Here is a 20,593-nt window from a genome sequence, read left to right as displayed (position 1 = left end):
CAGATAAGTCTCTTTCTCTTTAGAGGAATAATGCCTTGTTTGGCAGTCTGGCATTATTCCAGAGAATGCTGTCATGGCTGGAGGCACCCATAATGGTCCAGAAACAGTCACAAACCTGGATGAAAGCAGAAACTGGCTTTGGAGCAAAAGGGAAATACCTGCCTGAATAGCTGAAACAACCTTGAAAAAGAAGAACAAAGTTGGAGGATTCAAACGTCCTGACTTCAAAACTTAATATAAAGTTATAGTAATCAAAATAGTGTGATATTGGCATAAGTAGAACAATACATTAGTGGAATAGAGAGTTCATAACTAAACCTACATATTAATGGCCAATTGATTTTCAGTAAAGGTGTCAAGACCATTCAGTGGGGCAAATGATAATCTCTTTGACAAAATGCTGGGACACTGGGTATCCACATGGAAAAAAAAAAAAAGAATCTGAATCCCTATCTCATACCACATACAAAAATCAACTCAAAATGGATCCACAACCTGAATATGAGAGCTAAAATCATAAAACCCTTAAAAGAAAACATGGGGTAAATAGTTGGTAAATAGTTATGACCTTGGATTTTACAATGGATTCTTAAATAGGACACCAAAAGAATGAATAACAGCAGCCATGTGTGGCTGTGTGGCCAATGAGTTATAAAAAGTATTGTGTGGCAGCTTCCGGGGAAATCACTTAAGAGACAGTGTCTCATATTTTCTTTTGTCTAAGTGCAGAGTGAAAAAAGATCTGGGAACAGGTCACTACTTCAGAAGAAGGTAAACTGAGGGCTTCTGAGCTTTGTGAGGAAAAGCCAACTGGGCAGCTCTCCTTGCTTCAGTGAAGAGGTAGGAGTTTACCAAACATCTCTCAACTGGCCAATTTACACCTGGATCCTCTGTCAGATGCTGAATTAGTTTCCCTTCTGAGAAAGCCGGTGTCTGGCTTCCAACCTCAAAACTCTACATTTCAATCTGCAACCTCCCCTCCATTGGCATTTTCCCTTTTCTTATATGTTGAGGCATTTTCCTATATGTTCATGCAAATATCCTGAAAACATCCTTTCCTATATGTTCATGCAAAAATCCTGAAAACAGAGCAATTCAACTGCATGAAGATAGCTGTACTTCCTAATAAAAATATCTTCTGAAAGAAAAGAATCTTTCTTATGAGTGGAATTTTTACCCCAAAATTGTTCAGAGTTTTGTTCTTTTTTTTAATTGTAGTGAAGGAAATGAGCTCAACAGAAAAGCCAAAATAGACACACATGACTCCAGATGAATCTAAAGACAACCCTCTGGCCAGAGTTACCAGGCAACTGTCTCTCCAAGGATGCTGCCACTTTAATTTTATAGAATAATCAGGCACGTGCTTTAATGACTCAAGAGACTGTGGGATAATAATGAATTCATCCTTTAAGGTTAAAAAAATTATAAGCAGAAACCTCTCTCTTGCCTAGAGCCTGTTTTGCTGTTTTTTCTCTCTCACAGTTTCTTTGTTGTGTGCCTTCAAAGCAAATAGGTTTTCATGTGTTTGGGATGTTTTTTGGATCCTGCTGAAAGTGGGGATGGATGGAAAACCAGTCAAGGTGCTGATTTTAGCTGCTTTGGATTCTGACTCTCTGGTTATTAAGATATTTTATCTACAAGGAACTAAAGAAAAAATTGCATGTAAACATCACCTAAAATAGTAGTTATGGTAAATTCATCCTTATGCCTAGAAACAAGGTCACTGCACGTAGGTAGATAAACTATTATTGGATAAAGAGCTGGACAAAGAAGTAGGGCATTCAGAAGAGTGTTTTCATCAATATGTGAAGAAAAAAAATTCCCTGCAGTACCACAGTTGTCTGTTTGGGTACTTGTGTGTAAAATCACAGAAAAGAGGTTTAGAAAAAATTGCATGCTAATTTTTTGGTTTGTACCATGATATGTTCCTCTTTATTCATTTGCTCATGTGAAAGCCAAATTTGTGCAAGGGTGTCTGCTAGACGTGGGTCTACTTCAGTGGAAGAGTCCATAGTCGCAGCCTTCAAGGCGTTTACCCTCTAGAGATGGAAAGCGACATGTCACCAACTCTTGACCAATGATATCAGAGTGAAAATAGTAGGATCTGCTGTCTGTGCCATTACAAGCGGTCCCTTGCTTAAGACTTTTTGAAGCTGTTAAATATATTATTTAAAGTGTGAGCTTGTTGTATTTTATCAGCCAGGGTTCTTGGCTGCCAACAGTGGAAACAAAACAAAAAGGGAATGCAGGAGAAGGCTGTCAGGGAAATCAAGTCTGTATGGCCAGGCTCCAGGGGCCTGAATATCATAAACCCTAGGGGCAGCCACACTCCTGACTGTCAGAGTCAGCAAGTCACTGCTGCCTGCAAGAAATGACCTTCAGGTGTCACTCACTTTAAATTCCAAACTCGGGTAGAGAACACTGCAGTGATCCAGAATGTTCAGGTCTGTCAGTTATGGAAACTAACACCTTAGATAACTGTGACTCTACTGACTTCCCAGATAGTTGGTTGAAGAAAGTAGGTTACTGTTCAGACTGTCTCTCTAGCTGCCATGCTCTTCACTACATCACTTCAGAGCTGACACACACTTTGGTCATGGTTGTTTGGACTAGGGATAGGCACCTACCTAAGCTGGGCCAATCAGGTTTTCCTCCCAGAAGTTTGAAACTTAAACTGAGCAGTTGGGACTTGTTGGCTTGAGTCACCATAATAGCATCAACACCCTAAGGGGAAGATCCATGAACACCTGGGTCCTGCCCTATCCAGGGCTTGGATGATTAACTCTTTCAGTAGTTGCTTTCCAATAAATTTCCATTTTTGCCGACATTTGCTAGAGCAGCTTTCTGTTTTTTGTAACCAGAAGACTTAACTAATATCCTATATTAACATCTGGAACAAGCATTACAGGTTTGTCTTGTTCACAGCCCCCAGCACCTGCATGACACTCCCCCGGGTTGAGCCCCACAACCCAGGCAAGCGCCCTGACCGGGGAATTGAAACGGTGACTTCCTGGTGCACGGGACGATGCCCAACCAACTGAGCCACACCAGCCGGGCACCTCTTACTTTTGTTCATACTTTTTCTTCATCAAAGTTTCCTCCCAACGAATTAACCTATCTTTATTTCCTAAATATAAAACATTTAATGTACCAACTAGTGTTAAATAGCTTTAAGGTGAAAACCTTAGTTCAACTTGAATTAGGAGGTCTCTGAGATACAGATCATATATTCACAGCTAGTGAAGCTTTGGGCACCATCTCTGACTTCCCCAAGTCATAGTCAGCCTTACTCCATTTATTTCCTTTCTCTCTTAAAAGCTCTACACTCTATACCTCCCGCTGCCCAATTCTGATCTAAGTTAGAAATTGTAGCAATTGCAATTTAGGAATTTTGCCTAAAGGAAGAGAAAATGACTGCATTCAAGATACAGACTTTTTTTAATACTGCTTAAGTGACCAGGCCTATAAGTGAGGAGAAATAAATCTGGGGCTGTAAGTTAATGAGCTAAACCACACATGCTGTTGCTCCAACTCTCCCTGAGCATCTTGCATGACAAAGCCAAAAATTTCACATCCAGAAATCGGGTGGTTGCTGTCACCATAGAAAATCAGGCCAACAGAAGGGTGTTTTCAGGCACAAAACAACTGGTTTTCCTGGTGGTGGCTTCTTAGCAACATGTGGGTGTTAACTGTAGCCGTCAAAACAGGCAGAAACCCAGAGGAAAAAAGTTGGGTAGTTCCACCTCCTGCTTATCAGCAGACAGTCCGTAGTTTTTTTGAAGTAATTTTGAAAGTTCAAGCAAACAAAATAAGCCCTTTAAAGGATCCGTGGGCATTGCAGCTTAATCAGGAAGTCTGGGAGAGCCAGAGGCTTAGGAATGGGGCATGTGGACACAGAGAAAATGCTTTGTATGTATAAAAGAAAGTGGACTTGAACCCATAATAACTGTGAAATGTTTTCAAATTTTGGAGAAGGATCTGTGATAAAGATGTCACATGAGCTTAATAATAGAAAACAGTCAATGAAGGACACTTTAATAGCCAAGGGTGTGGTGGCTAATGAGAAAAGGCCTCTCTGAGACTCCAAAGCATTACCTCATTTTGCCCAAGGGTGGCTCAAATGTACCCATCAAAGCAGAGAAACCATCTGCACATGGGGAGCACACCCACTAACACTGCTGTTTGTTAACTCTGGACCTGTGAAAACACAGCCTCGTCCTTACTTTGACTGTGTAAAAGCTGAAGAGAGCAGACTCTTGTTTCCAGTCTTAATTCCACCCTTGCCATAGGGAGACATGGCACCATGCATTGAGGTATTTTATTTATGAAATGTGCCAGCACTCTGCTAAGCCATCTTTCATACACAGTCACAAAATCTCTTGGACAATTCAGTGAGGCAGGTATTATCCCCACCCACTTTTTTACAAATGAGGAAACAGCCTCAGAGAGGTGAAATGACTTGCCCAAGACCACCCAGTAGGTGGAGAGCAAAGATTAGAACACAACTCCATCTGATCCCAAAGCTCACGCTCTTGGCTGCAAGGAAATGCCCAGAAAGATGGAGGTGTTTGCTGCCCTTCAGAGCTGCAGGAAGATGTCCCCAGTCTGTTCCTCACCTCCCTTGCTACTTAGTAGCATTTCCTTGCTAAGTGTGGTCTCCAAATCATCAGCATCAGCATCTCCTGGAACCACCTTAGACATGCAGAAACTCAGCCCCACCCCAGACCTACAAGCCAGAATCTGCCCTCTGAAGCTGGAGAGCTGACCACCTTCCTCACTGGAACATCTATGACAGGTCTTTGATAAAGTGCTAATTATCCTATGGTGGAATGTAACTCTGAGAAACTGTTTCTGTGCCCTTTGTCAAATCTTTGACTTTTAAAGGGTGTTCCTTTTACTTAATATGGGGTGTCACTTCTAACTGAACAAAAATCTCCATCAGATCAGCAGGCGGATGGAGCATGGGAAGTATTTAGAAAGGTTTTGCTGGGAAGCCTAGCCAGCTACAGTTAGTGGCCCCTGGGTAATAGAAGATAATGCTAAATATTAACACCTAAGAAGATTAGTGGAGACTGCAGGAGGAGGGTTTTCATTGGGTTAAAGGGCATTTACTCCCAAATCTCTTCATTTCAAGGAGCCTCAAAGAGTCCTTGGGGAGGGACCTCATAGTGGAAATGACAGTGTCTGCAATATACATCATACCCGGAGTCCAAGTTTCCATTCAACAAACAAGGAAAGTAGTAGCTGCCCTCGCAAAAGTGCTCTGCCTTTTCCAGGGTGGTTTTCACTAACTCGGTCTGACACAATGGGCTGTGTTTCGTCTGGTTTATTTTTGCTCCTAGGCCCCATCAAACCTCACGGCTCTTCCAAATGTAGGAAGAGATATTTTATCTTATGTATAGTCAGATAGATGGAGAAGGAGAGGCCCTTTCAGGCTCTGAGCATCAGAATATAGCCTCCCTTCTGGCTGGGGAGTCAGTTGACTGATCATTCCATCTTCTGTGTCATGATGTAATTTAATTTCTAAAAAGAACCCAAGTCTGGAGTCTGATGGCCTGGCCGAGTCTGGCCCACTTGTGCTGCTCTCAGAGGCTTGTCAAGGGCTTGCATACATGTGTGCCAGGAAAAGTGGTAAATCATTGCCAAAAATTGCAAGTGACATAACCTCTTTGAGACTCAGTTTCCTTATCTGGAAAATAACAAAGAGGGTGTGGGCGGAGACGATCTTTAGGGTTCCTGCAAGTTCTGATCCTGTATGTTGGCACACCTGGCCTGTCACTCCACAGCCAACGAGAGTTCTCTCTGTGTCACAGATTTCCACCAGGGAGTGACTGTAGGAGGCAGCCCCTTAACTCTGTCCCCAGACTTTTGGCCTCATTCCCTTTTGACTCTGTAATCCCACACCTGAGAGTACATTGCAACAAAATACCCAGAGGTCAAGTGGTCAGCACAAAGGTGTTCACCACAAATTTACAGAAAACGGCCAAGTGGTGTACGGCACATCCAGGTGATGAAATATGACTGAGATGAGAGAAGCCTTTGCAAGAATTTTCAATGACATACAGAATATGTTTGAGCCCACTGTGAAAGGATTTCGACCTAAAATAGAATTAGAGGATATGAAATGGAGACTCTCAGGCATGTGCCCTCAGAACAACAAACTGTTTTTAAACATTGAATTATTGGGGTGACATTGGTTAATAAACTATATAGGTTTCAGGTGTACAATTCTACAACACATCACCTAGAAGAACAAACTTGAGAGTGATTTCCCATAAAACGCTTGATTCACAGACTGAGACTTATCTTCTGGCCAATGAACATCTGCCAAAAATCCCCTTCCCCATTCTCAAGCCAATGAATTTACTGCCTGGCCTCAGGCTGGACTTCCCCTTCTGCACTCCTTGCCCATGAATACAGCTCCCCACCTCCACACATACCCCAAGAGACTTGCTGGTAGCTTGCTACAGCATGTGCTTCTCGAATTGCAATTCCTCTGCTATTCCCAAATCAACTCAATTACTGGTCATTTGAGTCTTCCTCAGCTTACTTTCTTTACTTAGGATAACACTATGGTGTGCTATATGAAAACAGGACACAAAACCATATATGTAGAAAGATCCCAACTGGTCCCAATATGGGACTATATTACAAACACTCTGAATTTTATTTATGTATTTATAGATTTGTCTATTTTGTTTATATATTTATAAAAGATCAGAAAGTGGAATTACAGGTGATTTTCCCCTTCCTTACCTTTTTCTGTATTTTCTAAGTTTTCTACAATTACCAGAGGTATGTATTATGTACATATTACTTTTATAAACAAAAAGAAAACAAAAGTGTCCTTTCTTTTTGGAAGAAGAATTGAAACAGTACTTATGTGGACCTTATCTGTCTGCAAGAGCGCTGATGTGGGTACCCGGCACTAGGCTAGCCATCTTATACTCATTGGACTTAATTGTCACAGCCATCACAGGAAATCAACATTGTCCTGCATTGTCCTGCTAAAGATGGAGTCTGAGCCCTGTTCTTCCTTGCTTCTTGCAAATGCTGTTGTCTCGTTTTCTGCTGAGTGTCAGTGGCGTCATCTTCTGCCCACACTTATGCTGACTCTACAGGGAGAGGGTGACCTCATTTACTCTGAGTACAGTTGGAGAAGGGGGATGGAAATGACAAATGGTAAAGGCTTCCATTCTAATTTCCTTTTGCTCCACAGCCAGTGCTACAGCTGGGTTTTCTGCTACCTTACTTAAAGCCAAACAGACCCTGCAAGGCAAAAATGGTCTTTCAACAAAACAGACTATATTTTAAATGAGGAACACATGGCTTGTTTATGAATCTGACTTTGACTCTTGTAACAGATGCTGTCAGTGTCCCACTCATATGTCCTTTGCCTACCTGGAGGATTTCCCATGCCTCTTTGTCTGAGGACATTTTCTGACCTTGGATGGTGGGGTTGGTCAGTCCCCTTTAGGGCAGGCCAGAAGTGTCAGTTAATGTCCCAAGAGCAACTTTCAATCACTGAGGGGTGGGAGCTGGTATATCAATACCTCAACCCATCCCTCAATGGGACCGTTTTGAGGCATGTTCTAGCAGACTCTCAGAGAGTCCTCAGCAGGATTAAGCCCCAATTGCTCACAACAGAAACTTGCTAATTAATATCTGCTTTACTGGCTCTCCACCCTTCCCTCTCCCTTACCCACTTCCACTGTGGTCCTGAATGAATTACTAGTACCAAAATCCTTGCCTCAGGGTCTGCTTCTGCTTTTGGGGGAATCCAAACTAGGAGAATCTCACTCCTAGTGAACCTGACAATGTTCTTGGAACATTTGGAACAGGAGACATCATCTTTATCCTCCCAAACCAAGGTGGTATTAGGGGTATTAAATTCATCTACTGCATAGGCCATAAAGCATGAAGGTGCCCTAAATTCCAGTGGTTTGAAACTCTCTAAGTTGGATATGCTTAGCACCAGTTAAAACCCTTGGTGCCAGGAAGCAGTGAATTGTTTCCTATTACTACAAAGAAAGAACTCATTCTGGTCACTGGCTGCAAAAGAAAAGACAGAACCCACTTCATTTCCCTAATGCGATGAAGACATTCTCCCCCACCCAAGGCAAGCATGAGCTTTTAAATTATTGTGCCCTAAAAATAACATTCTCACTCCTAAACGGGTAATAAAATGTGAAATGGTGGGGGCTGTGCTGGTAATGTGGAGCTAGTGACTGGTCAATGATGGCAGAGGTGGAGGAGACAACTGAAGCGACTTCAGAGCCAGAAGGGAGTGCAGAGAATCATCGTGGTGAACACAGAAGGAGCTCCCATTAAGAGCACCATGGAAAATCCCACCACCACCACCACACAGCACGCCAACCTCATGTACAACTTCATCTTGAAGGCCTGGAGCACCGTGTGTGAAACTGACCCTCAGAATGACCTCACCTTCCTCCGAATTCGCTCCACGAAAAATGAAATTATGGTTGCACCAGATAAAAGACGATTTCCTGATTGTGATTCAGAATCCAACTGAGTAAGCCACTCTCTTGGCTCCACAAGTCATTCCTTAATTTAATGCTCCCCAACCATAATAGTGTTAACCATGTCAATGGACTGGCAGGTGGAAATCATCTTAGAGCTCATGCAGACCAATCCAGTGCCCAAGGGGGGCTGCAGCTCCACCCCATCCCACCAAAGTCATCCCGCTGCTGGCCAGTTGCCCGTGAGTTCCTAGAAGGGCCATCTTTCCTTCAGTCCAGGTTTTGGAGCAAGAGCTTGTGAGAAACCCACACCCTGCTTCCTTCTGACCTTCAGTTCACTTGGTTGCCCTTGGAAAAGGCTGCTTTTCTTTAACTAAAAATAACGGAAACTTGGGGGGAAACTGAAATGGTGGGTTATTTTCATCCACCTCCAGAGCAGCTGCTCAGGAACTCTGAATGCTGGAGGGAGTTATGCAATGACTTGGTACTGTCTTCGACTTGGCAAAGCAAATCGCTCTTCTGTGATGGGCTTTCAAGGTAATATAATAGGACATTTGAGGATCCATGCAAGGAGGGGAGAAGATGGATGGACCTGGGAAAGATGAAGAGAGGACTAGGTGTCTGGATTACAGGCAAGGCCTGTCTACCTTCCTGCTAACCTTCTTGAACCTCCTGCCCTTTCTGCTGGCATCATGCTCAGAAAGGCCCTGATCCTCTCTGCCTTGTTCTCCCTGTCTGTGATTTCCCCCATAGTACCCCCGGAATTGATCACTGACCTAGACTTGATCACTGACCAAGAGTTAACCACTGACCTCATAGTGTCAACCACTGACCTAGCATTGACCACTGACCTAGAGAGTTTGCTGAACTAGAGTCAACTACTGACAGGTATTTGGAGAACACACAGGCTTTTGAATTGTCTTCTGATGTGGAGCTAAGCACCCCCCTCCCCCCCAGCTCTGTAGAAGAAGCCACTGAGGCCACAGTCAATTACAATTCACACAGAGTTTTTGAGTAAAGATTACTGCAGATGTCACTGCTACTTATCATGACTAGAGCACCAAACCATCACAGCACCTCTACAGGAAGCCACTCACATACTGTGGGCAGATTTTTCCCATCTTATTATTCCTTCAAAATGAGCTGTCCTTGGGGCCATTCCTTTAGGGTTTTGCTTTCTCTCTAATACGGATTATGGCTAATAATAAATAGCACTTTCTATGTGGCAGGCACTGTTCTAAGTGCTTAACAAAGTTTAACTCGATCTTCACAGCCGTGCTATGGAGTAGGTACTACTATTATATTACTATTAATATTTTCTAGATGAAGAACTGAGGCACACAAGTTAAGTAGGGGTCCCAAATTACAGTTACTAAGTAGAGGAGTGAGGATTCAACCCAGGTAGTTTGACCCTGGACTCCAAGCTCCCTCCATTGTCTTCTCCTTGATAGCAATGGGTGAAATGGGTAAACTAAACTATACCAACACTAATTTGCTATCTAATACTCATTTACTCTTTCCTCAGATAACAAAAGGCCATAATTTATTATTTGTGTAAAGGGTTCCGAGGAAATTAACCTGATGATGGAATTTTGCCCTTATGACAAGCCACCGAGGAGATAATTTGAAAGTGATCTTTTTTCTCATGCCCCTCAGATCACACTCAAACTTCAAGGAAGGCAAAAGATTCAGCAAACTGAAAACCTGAAAAAAGAAATTTGGGGGGGAAAGGTAAGTGAATCCTCTTTTGACAGTGACTCCACATGGGGAACACGCAAAGCGGATGGAGATCAATGAAAACAAAAGTATCACTTTGGGGCTTTCTTACCCTTAAAGGTTTGAGAAACTTGGCTTAAATTCTCCTTCCTGAGGCTGGGCAGCTCCAGTACCAGCCCAGGACTTCAGACTCCACTTCCTTGTGCTTCTTTGGATTCTGGTCCCAGTGGTTACAAGGCAGCTTCAGTTCCATTGTCCCCATGTTTGGATACAAAACTCCACCTCCTTAGTGGTTCCTGAAAAAATATCAATGAGACCAAGCATGTGATGGTTTTCTATTTTTACTAAAAATGTTAAGACACAGAAGAGGGGGATCACATCACAGTTTATGCAGCCATCTGCCATCCCATTAGGCCCCAACCCATTCCTTAGGTCACATCTCTTTCAAAAATTCTTACACTCTCTACACATGGGGTTTTTGGCGGCCAGTCCCCCAGCTCTGGCTGCTCCTCTCAAGAGGAACAATCCTACAAAGCCACCTGTTTCTCTGGCTTTCAGTCATCCTTCCAGTCCTTTATCAGAATTCTGATAAATCCAAATTTTTAAATTTTGTTACAGAAAGAATTATTAAGAACAATGAGGAACTAAGATAACCTAATTACCATTCCCTCACAAGAAAGTCTACAGATTTTCTATAGATAAGCTGTTGGAATAAATAAAACAGTTCAGCAAAACTGGTGGATTATAGGACTGATATATAAATATTAACAGCATGCCAATAAGCCAGCAACCAACAATTACATACCCTTAATTTATTATCATCTTAACAAACAATAATAAGTAATAAATGAGTCAATATACATTTACAAAGATTCCATTTAGCCTATTTGCAAAAACTATAAGGTACCTAGTGATAAGTCTAACAAAAGATGTCCAATAGAACCACCTAACTGTTCCTCTGAGAGAGAGTAAATGAATTAAACTGTGGTTTATCCATACAGAATTCTATACAGCAATTAAAATGAATGATCCAAGATCCACCTATATATCTATATGGCTCAATCTTGACAATATTGAGTAAAAATAGAAATCTGCAAAACGTAAACATAATATATAATTCATATAAACATTTAAAACATACAATTGTATGTATGAATATACATCTGCAAAGAATGAAATTCACCTATATATATATTTTTTAATCCTCACCTGAGGTTATTTTTTCCATTGCTTTTCAGAGAGAGTGGAAGGAAGAAAGAGAGACAGACAGAGAAACATCGATGTCTCCCATCGATTGTCTCCCACACGGGCCCCAGACCAGGGCTGAGGATCTAGCCTGCGACTGAGGTACGCGCCCTTGGCTGGGGGATGACGCTCTGACCACTGGGCAAACCAGCTGGGGCATGAAATTCACCTGTTTTTAAGATAAAAACTACCTCCAAGGAAGAAAGGATTGGAAAAGGGTGGGAGTGGCCTAATTTTATAAAATTCTAAGAGGGAAAGACTTTCTATGGTGATATTACATTACTTTTATATAGTATTTATATTATTAATGTATCAATAGATGTATGTTATATTTGCTGTACTTATCTATTTGAAATATTTTATAATTAGAAATTGAAATGGGAATTTTATATGGGTTTAAAAAGGATTCCAATGAGATAACATTGAAAAGCCTTTCATATTCTTTAATAACTTTTTTTGCTCTAAACACATCTGTTTTGAAAAGTCTAAGACAAAAAAAAAGTTTAGCCCTTAGCAGGTAGCTAGAGAAACTAACCAAATGTAGTAAGAGACAAAACTCCTTTTTTTTTTTTAAATATATCTTTATTGATTTCAGAGAGAGGAAAGGAGACAGAGAGAGAGATAGAAACATCAGTGATGAGAGAGTCATTGATCGAGCCCGCAACCCAGGCATGTGCCCTGACCGGGAATCGAACCCCGATCGCCTGGATCCTAGGTCGACGCTCAACCGCTGAGCCACGCCCAGCTGGGCAAGACAAAACTCCTTGATTGAAATTTAACGATGATAGAAAAGTCAGATTAGATGTGCAATACTTTGTCCTTATTTTGAGAGGTTTTTCGGTAATCATGAGACAGAACAAGTTATTTTACACTCCTGCCCCACAGTTTTCATATCTAGTGACTATGAAGTTCCTACCAGCTCAAATGTTTTATGAGATCCTCGAACTCTAAGCTCTTTGTGAGAGCTTAGAACTCTGATCAGCTTGCCAGGAGTGGCCTGTTCCTGGCAAAAGTTAAAAGCAGTCTCCTATCAGCTGGAAAGAATTAAGCAGGGAATGCTCAGAATACAGAGGACAATGTGGAAAGGAAATTGACACCTAGACTTGGCAGACCAATTAGGAACCAGCAGGAGCAGTGAGAGGAGGGATGCTGAGAATGTCAGTCCCGCAGATAAGATGATTGTTCTGCTCTCTCCGATAATGGCAATTTTTAGGGAACAAGTATATCTACTTTGTTCTTAATTGTTGGGCTATTTTGAATTCCACATTATATATGTATCTCATTACCTATAATAAAAATTGATGGTAATTTAAATATATACTATAAATTCAATATTTGCCTATGTGTTTGAAATGACTAGCATAATGGTATCATGGTTTTGTTTTTAAAGAAAGAGTTATTTTTAGAAGATATGTATTGAAATATTTATGGATGAAATAATACCATGTCTTCGACTTGCTTTAAGATAATTCAGAGGCGGAGGCAGAGGGTGGAAATCAAACTAAAATAAGATCAGCCATGTGCTGTTAACTACTGAAGCTGAGTGATGGGAATGTGGGGTTCATTATACTGTCTCTCTCTTATAATGCATGCTTGAAATATTCCATACTAGAAAAGGGAAAAATAATACTAGTAAAGTAAAATGCTTCAAGCACTCATTTCTTTTCTCAGTTATCTACACTTGAAGAAACTCTACACTTAGGCCCCACCACTTGCCTGGGGCATCTACCCAATCTGTGCCCACAACATTTGGTATGAATTGATTTGCTTGTCATGCAATAATAAACTTTTAAATCAATGTTGAAGTTGATTTCATAATGATAGAATTCTAAGAAGTTTTCAAAGAAAATTGGAATTTTCATCTTTTTCAGGAAGAGAAACTGTCAAATACCCATCTTGGATGGACCAGTAAATCATTTCTTTTAGAAAAACAGAACTTAGATTTGTTAAGCACCTGTAATATGTCAGGTACTGTTTGAGTACACTATTTTTTATTTAACAGAAATTGATTTTATTTGAAATACCTAATATTATCCTCCTATCCATCATGGATATGAGGAAGCTTGACCTTGCCGAGGTCACATTGCTCACGTTTGGGGCCAGGATTCCAGTCTATAGGTGGATAAATCCAATGCCTGTGATCTTTATCCTGCATTACCTTGGTTTGTAGCCCAGCAGTATGAAAACCCACTAGAAGCTTTTAGAGGTGTAGACTCTCAAACCCATCCCCCCAGTCCTTCTAAATTAGAATTAGCATTTTAACAAAGTTCCCATGGAATTCATGTGTACATTTAAACCATTTAAACACTGAGAAACCCTGCTCTACAAAACACCTTATAAATTTATCTCAAATAACAATAGACATTTCTGCTAACATTATAGGGTCCTTACTATAGATCAGATTTTGTTTACTCCTTACAACTCTAGTAGAGCTGAAGACAATCAGGCTCCAGAATCTAAATAACTCCAAGGTCACAGAGTTAGTAAGCAGGAGAGTCTAGACTTGAACTCAAATTGGTCTGATTCTGGAGCCTGGACCCATAACCCCATGTACCTCACTCCAAACACTGAATCCAAACATTTTATTTCATTTCAGTGAAGCAAATTAGCTGTCTACATCACTCAATTTATCATTAACATTGTTTAATCTAATACTTAGGTTCGATAGTGTGGACAGAGTCTCAAATGTCAGACTCAAAATAATAGTGCTGCTATTTAAAACAAATTTTAAAACCATGAGATCATATAGCCAATATACTTCTTACCCCAGAGCCAGTGTATCCAAACAAAAATTTATCAGGATGAAAATTCTAGTAGGTTTTCTGGCTATTCCTCATATACCAAAGGGTGAACTGAAACATAATATGAGCTTGACTCCTCCAAACAATCCAGGGATTTCCTGAGGAAGGATCAGAAAGGATGCTCTGCTTCTCAATTTCACTTTTACATAAGGAAGTAACTGTAACCTTATGTTTTCTAGTAGTAAACCGTTTAAGATCATTAGATTCTACTTTAACACCTTCAAATAAACAACTTCTATTTTATATGGTGTAAAATAATTGATTTGTTTTGCTTATAAGAAATTTCCCACTGGGAAACTCTTCTGTACTCTTACCTATGTGGGGAAAAACACACACGTAATGTTTTTGTTGGTGCAGAATATAGTAGTTCATAATTCCAGGCTTACTTGTAGTAAAAGCAATAAGAAACAATAATTAACTCTAGACTATAAGTAGACTAAATTATTATAAATATGAAATTCCCTGCAGCTACAAAAGAAAGCACATTTCTAGAAATATCAGGGAATTACTTTTTTTTTTTTTTTTTTACCATTTTGCCTCATATGGGGCTGCCAAAGCAGAAAAACTAAATGACTTTTATGCCCGAGTGTTGGTGTATATCAGTCTATAAAATCAGTTACTAGATATCTTTTCCTTTAGGAAGTAAGGAGGTGGCAGAGTATAATACTGGAAATCTAAGAAGCAAGCTGCATTAACATCACAATTTTTTTTAAAGGTAATGGACTCGAACTTCAGAGTATTTGATTACAAGAAAAGATCCTCCAAAAATATGTGTAATAAATACCCAGCTAACAATACATTAATCAGCAAGCCTTTTTCTTTCTTTTCAGTGGTAAAGAACAGATTAAAACAATGACGACACTAAGCATTCTAAAAATCCTATCTATTCTGTATTTCAACATGTGTAAGTAAATAATGAAAATACTTCAATGGAGAATAAATATTCTCCTGGCCTATAAGATAGTCTCTTTGCTTTCCCTGTGCATTTTACTGGTTGTCTACTCAAGTTACTGTGAATGCGAATTGATTTATAGGTTGTCATCCTTTCCAACATCACATTTTCTAGAGATGAATTATTTATAGTGTGGCGAGGAGCTCAGTCTGAAATGAAAATGCATTTCTAATTATTATCTTATCCAGGATTTTAAAAAATATTTGAGGGGTGTTATTTTTCAACAATGTATATTTAAGCAAATCGTTTTTTCTTTGTAAAATTTAACCTTAAAGTATGCTTGCCCACAAACACACACATATGCATACATAGGCATTGATTTTTTTAAGAAGGAGGGGGATGGATTTCATTTTAGACCTACAAATAGATATTTTCTCTCTAGTGTTTTCTATGTAGGGAAAACACTCCTTGCTTTTTTCCTTTCCTTTTGCTTTTGGCTTTTCAGCTCGCATTTATATCAACCGTGACTGCCAGCATTTGGCACAGTGGGTGAAGCAAGTCTTATCTGCAGATCTGCTGGAGGCAGCCTGTGGGAGCTGGGACAATAGGAAGCAGCTCCAGGGGTGGCTGTCTCGTCCCAGTTCTCAAACAAAGAGGGAAGCATCCCCAACAGAAAGAGGAAGTCGTCTGTATCCCTCATCTGGGCCCTACAGAAGGTTCCCCTCCCAAACCAGTTTTCTGCAGAGCTCCTGTGCCTGCCAAATGATCACTTTCCTGAGATAAAGAAATACCTAACTGTGGCCTTCAGGAAGCTGATGAGTAAGCAGAGATTGACGGTCGGTAGTCGACAGAGAGAGGAGAGATGTGTAACACCCAGCAGATAGAAAGCTGGAGAGAAGAGGAGCTGTCTTGCTTCTGGCTAGCATTCCATTCCCCACTTCCAGGCCCTGAGGCTCAGCTAAATCAGAAACAAAACTGAAAAAGACTTCGAGGGTACACCGCTGGGCACCCCAACAGGATCTAAGCACTTCCCTATAACAGCAGGGTACTATTACTGATGAATCTAAGGAAGCCCAGAGCCTCCAATTAAAAACCTGTATTCACATAACCTGTTAGGTAGCAAGAGAACGTGTAATATATTTTAGAAGGATTTATATTAAGAATGGTTAAAATATTGTAAATGAGAGTTTTCAGGTGTTGGAGTGAAGAATTTTTTTGTACCCACTTCTTTTAACACACACACACAAGCACACACACACACAAGCACATGCATCATCATCATCATCATTATCACAATGAAATTTTAGAACCCTGGTGACAAGATGGAAATCTGTTCATTCATTCATACCTGCAACAAAACATTACTGAATGTCTGCTATGTTCCAGGCACCAAAGTGCTTGGGGTATTTTGGTGAAGCCCTCACAGAGCTTAAGTTCTAATAAATAAGTAAATTCTATACCATGTTAGAAGGCAATAATAAGTAAATTTTATACAATGTTAGAAGGCAATAAATGTTACGGAAAACAAAAAGGCAAGCAAGAAAGATATGAAGTATCTGGAATTCCAGGGATGAAGGTTTGAGTTGCAGTGTTAAGTGGGGTGGTCAGGGTAGCTGAGAACTGAGCAAAAACATTGCAAGAGGAGCGAGAGTTAGCCAAGTGGCCATCTGGGGAAAGGTATTGGCTTGGACAGCTCCTGATTTTTTCAAGGCACAGGGAATAGCTAAAGCAAAGGGAAACACAATACTGTATGTTTAAGGAACAACAGTGGGATCAATGTGGCTGGATGGGAGAAATCGAGGGAGCCCGAGCTGATTTGGCTCTGTGGTTAGAGCATTGGCCTGCAAACTGAAGGATCCTGGGATCGAACCCGGCCAAACGCATGTACCTAGGTTGTAGGCTCATGTTTCTCTCTCTCTCTCCCTTCCACTCTCTCTGAAAAAAGCAATGGAAAAAATATCCTCAGGTGAGGATTTTAAAAAAGAAAACGAAAGAAAGAAATAGAGGAGAGATGGATCAGAAAAAGTTCAGAGAGTCAATGGGTCCAGATCCTTAGAGCCTTATGGGTCATTGTAAGTACTTTAGCTTTTATTCTGATTAAAATGAGGAACCACTGTAGGTTTGGGGTAGAGTTACATGATCTGGCTTATATTTTTTAAAGATTCCCCTAGCTGCCATGTTGAAGAGCCTTTTACAGTAATATAGGCAGGAGATGATATAGCTCAGACCAAGGTGGTATCAGTGGATGAATGATAAGAAGTTGGATTGTGGTTATATTTTGAAGGTAGAGCCTACAGAAGTCCAAATGAATTCTATGTGGGGTGTGAGGGAAATAGAAAATTCAAGAAAGACTCATGCAACAAAGAGTTGCTACCTGGTAGGAAAGGCAGTGGGTAGAAGAGCTTCTGTGGGGAAAGGTCAAAAGCACGTTGAGTTTGAGATGTGCTATTAGACATCCAAGTGGAGATGTGGAATAAGCAGTTGGATGTATTAATCTGGAGTTCCCAGATGGAGCTCTGGGCTGGAGAGATAATTTTGGGAATTTTAGCACACAGATGAAATTTGAAGTAGTAAGACTAGATGACATCACCAAGAGAAGAGGAACAAAGGCTGAGCCCTGGAGTCCTATAACTTTAATTGGTCATGAAAAGGAAGAGATGGTGAAGGAGACTGAGAAGGAGCAGCTGGTGAGGCACCAAAAAAACTCCAAGAGAACACAGTGATCTGAAAGCCATGTAAAGAATATCCAGAAGGGGTGACAAACTGTACCTTGTGCCACTGATAGGTTAAGAAAGACAAGGATGGAGAATTTAACATTGGATTTAGCAACAAGGCTGTCACTGATGACAAGAATAAGGGCAGTTTCTGTGGTGTCACAGGGGTAAAAGTCTAATTGAAGTAGGTTATAAGAGCAGGGGAAAGAGGAATTGAAGACAGACAATAAAGACAACTATTTTACAGAGATTTGCTTTTGGAGGGAGGAAAGAAATGTAGTAGTAGCTGGAGAAGGGTTAAGAGAATTTTTTTTTCTTAAAGATGGGATAATTAATAGCATGTTTGTATGCTAATGGAAATGGTCCATTGGAGATCAAGAAATGATTAGAGAAAGGGGAAAAGAATTGTTGTAGCAATGTCCTTGAGTTGAGGAGAGGAGATGGAATCTAGTGCAAAAGTGGAGAGATTGCTTTCAGTGTAAGAGGGTATGGGTTATTCTTCTACGATAATTGGCAGGATAGTTGGTATGAAAGTACAGATAGTGGAATGGGGATAAATGTGGTAAGTGAAAACCTATGGGAGTTCTAAAGGCCTCCAAGGAGAACAAAAAACCACACACACACACGCACACACAAAGGATTAGGAATCAGAATGGCTTTGGATTTTTTCAATGGCAACACTAGAATCTAGTAGACAAGGAGTGAAGGCCTTTAAAACACTATGGGAAGGTAATCTGCAACCTAAGAATTCTATACCCAGCCACACTACCACTAAGTAAGTATATATTAAACACATTTTCAAATGCACAAGGTGTGCTGGATATATTCTGTTTGCCCCTCCAGATTCACTCTCCACCTTTATCTATCATTTGTGCTCAAGGAGGTAGAACTACATGGACTCTTTTACTTGAGTTCTCTTGCCCTCTGGCTTCTAGTTGGGTGTGGTCAATGTAAGATACTGGCAGGATACCAGGGGGCAGAAAGAGAGAGATCAGTGCTGTGTTCCTTTATTGAAAGTCACAGATCTTATTGGGCAATCCTTTCTTATAGCTGCAGCTCTCTGGATTACATTAAACCCTTCTTCCTCTTTCCCCTTCAGGCCTAAATCTTCTAGTTGCTGTTAGCTCCATTTCTTACTAGTGTTCACACTTTTGTAAATAGTTCCTTTATTAAGCTTTCATCTAGCACCCCCTTAAGAATGCCATTTTTTCTTGGCTGGCCTTGGCTGGATACACAAGTCTCCATACACTTTTTCTCATAAAACTATTGGAGGAAGTTCTCCACTAAAATAAGAAGAAAGAAGATGACACAGGAATGAGGCAAAGGAAATCCCCAGAACAAAAGGGAAAGGAGATCCCAGGATGACACCTGTGTATTCGATACACAGAACCACCAATTCAAGTAGGTGTAGGCTAGAAATTTCTTAACGATGTCTTTAAGATGAAATTGTCAGAATATTGAATGAGGAGTTTTATACAACTGGGATAAAAATTTGAGACTGAGTTAGAGTTAAGGACATAGACATCTAAGCAAATGAAAAGCAAGATGGTTGTTAATTTTAGTTGTAATGAAAAGTTGGGCAAGGAAGAAAAGCAATCATAATATAGGAAATAACTCAATTGTAAGCAGCATTTAGGTAACAAAAATTCCAAGGGACTGCTGAATTCTTGCCTTTTATAGACTCCCTTACAAAACATAGGTCCTCTGTTTTTGCTATGTAGAGACTGCCATAGAAGGTATTTACCATAAAAGCATCTAAAGTTGCCAGGACATTTATTCTAACATGATTTGACCTAGGCCATATGACACAGTGGCAAGTTAAAAATCTCAGTTTATCCACCTGTGTGACCTGGGGTAAGTCACCTAATTTCCGATACCCTACAAAGTATGAGGATTGTAAATAACACCACATAGAATTCTTGGGACATAGTAAGCACTCATAAATGACCACTCTTGTCTGCTATCTTAATGGAATAATGCTGGATAGGGATATTATAAAACCACAAGGGATACAACTTTGGCCTCAATATAAGTGGGTAGTTCGGCATCTAGAAGTCATGGGGCATTAGCAGCTTGACACCATTATATAATTAATACTTCCCAGACTAAGTAAATATGATGCAGAACTGGCAACTCTCAATATAAACAAAATTGAGGGGAAAATGCTTTGAGGGAAAAAGATGACTCAGGGAATAACGTACAGAGAGTCAATCGACTCTGAGGGGCCAAGTACAGTATACAATTCTCCTTTACAGCGGTGACTTAAAGTCCCAGATTCCCCTGGGAGTCTCCATCCTGCTTGTTACCATAGAAAGCCTGGGATCCCAAGACAGGGTTCTGGTTCCTTTCCTAATCATACAAACAAAAAAATGAAGAGTTTTAGCTGCAGGAGTTCATTAAGGCCTTTCAATTCCAGGGGTTGGTCAGATGTTAACGGTTTGAAAAGTAAAGGAAAACATCAGTCATTGGTAATAAACATGTTATGGAGCACTTAAAATTTGTCAGTCATTGTTCTAAGTCATTTTACATGAATCATTCCATTTAATCTTCATAACAATTCTAGGTCCTTTTATCCCCATTGTACAGCTGAAGAAACTGAGGCTCATGAGGTTAAGGCAATTGTCTATGGTTACATAACCAGTAACTGATTGAGCTATGTCTGAATCTAGGTCTGCCAGCTTCCAAAGCCTTTTAAGCTAACTGCAGTGTTAATGTATATCAAGTAGTCTTTAGCTGTGGATTTTC

General features: G+C 40.4%; 1 protein-coding gene and 1 pseudogene across 2 annotated transcripts in view; one reads left to right on the top strand and one right to left on the bottom strand.

Annotated features, from left to right (window-relative positions):
• CNOT10 (CCR4-NOT transcription complex subunit 10) overlaps positions 1-20,593 on the bottom strand; it is a 75,369-nt gene that overhangs the window by 53,928 nt on the left and 848 nt on the right. The window contains exon 2 of the mRNA XM_081159943.1: positions 10,309-10,492. The gene's annotated coding sequence lies outside the window, so the exon portion shown is untranslated. The remainder of the gene's footprint in view (positions 1-10,308; positions 10,493-20,593) is intronic.
• On the top strand, positions 8,239-8,537 carry LOC308567735 (dynein light chain roadblock-type 1 pseudogene; annotated as a pseudogene). Its single transcript has one exon. The product of its transcript is annotated as a dynein light chain roadblock-type 1 pseudogene (transcript).

The sequence above is a fragment of the Miniopterus schreibersii genome (genome assembly GCF_964146895.1).
Source record: "Miniopterus schreibersii genome assembly, chromosome: 15".
In the NCBI taxonomy this organism is placed as follows: Eukaryota; Metazoa; Chordata; class Mammalia; order Chiroptera; family Miniopteridae; genus Miniopterus; species Miniopterus schreibersii.
The sequence above is the reverse complement of the archived record's forward strand: the minus strand, read 5'-3'. Positions and strand labels throughout refer to the sequence as shown.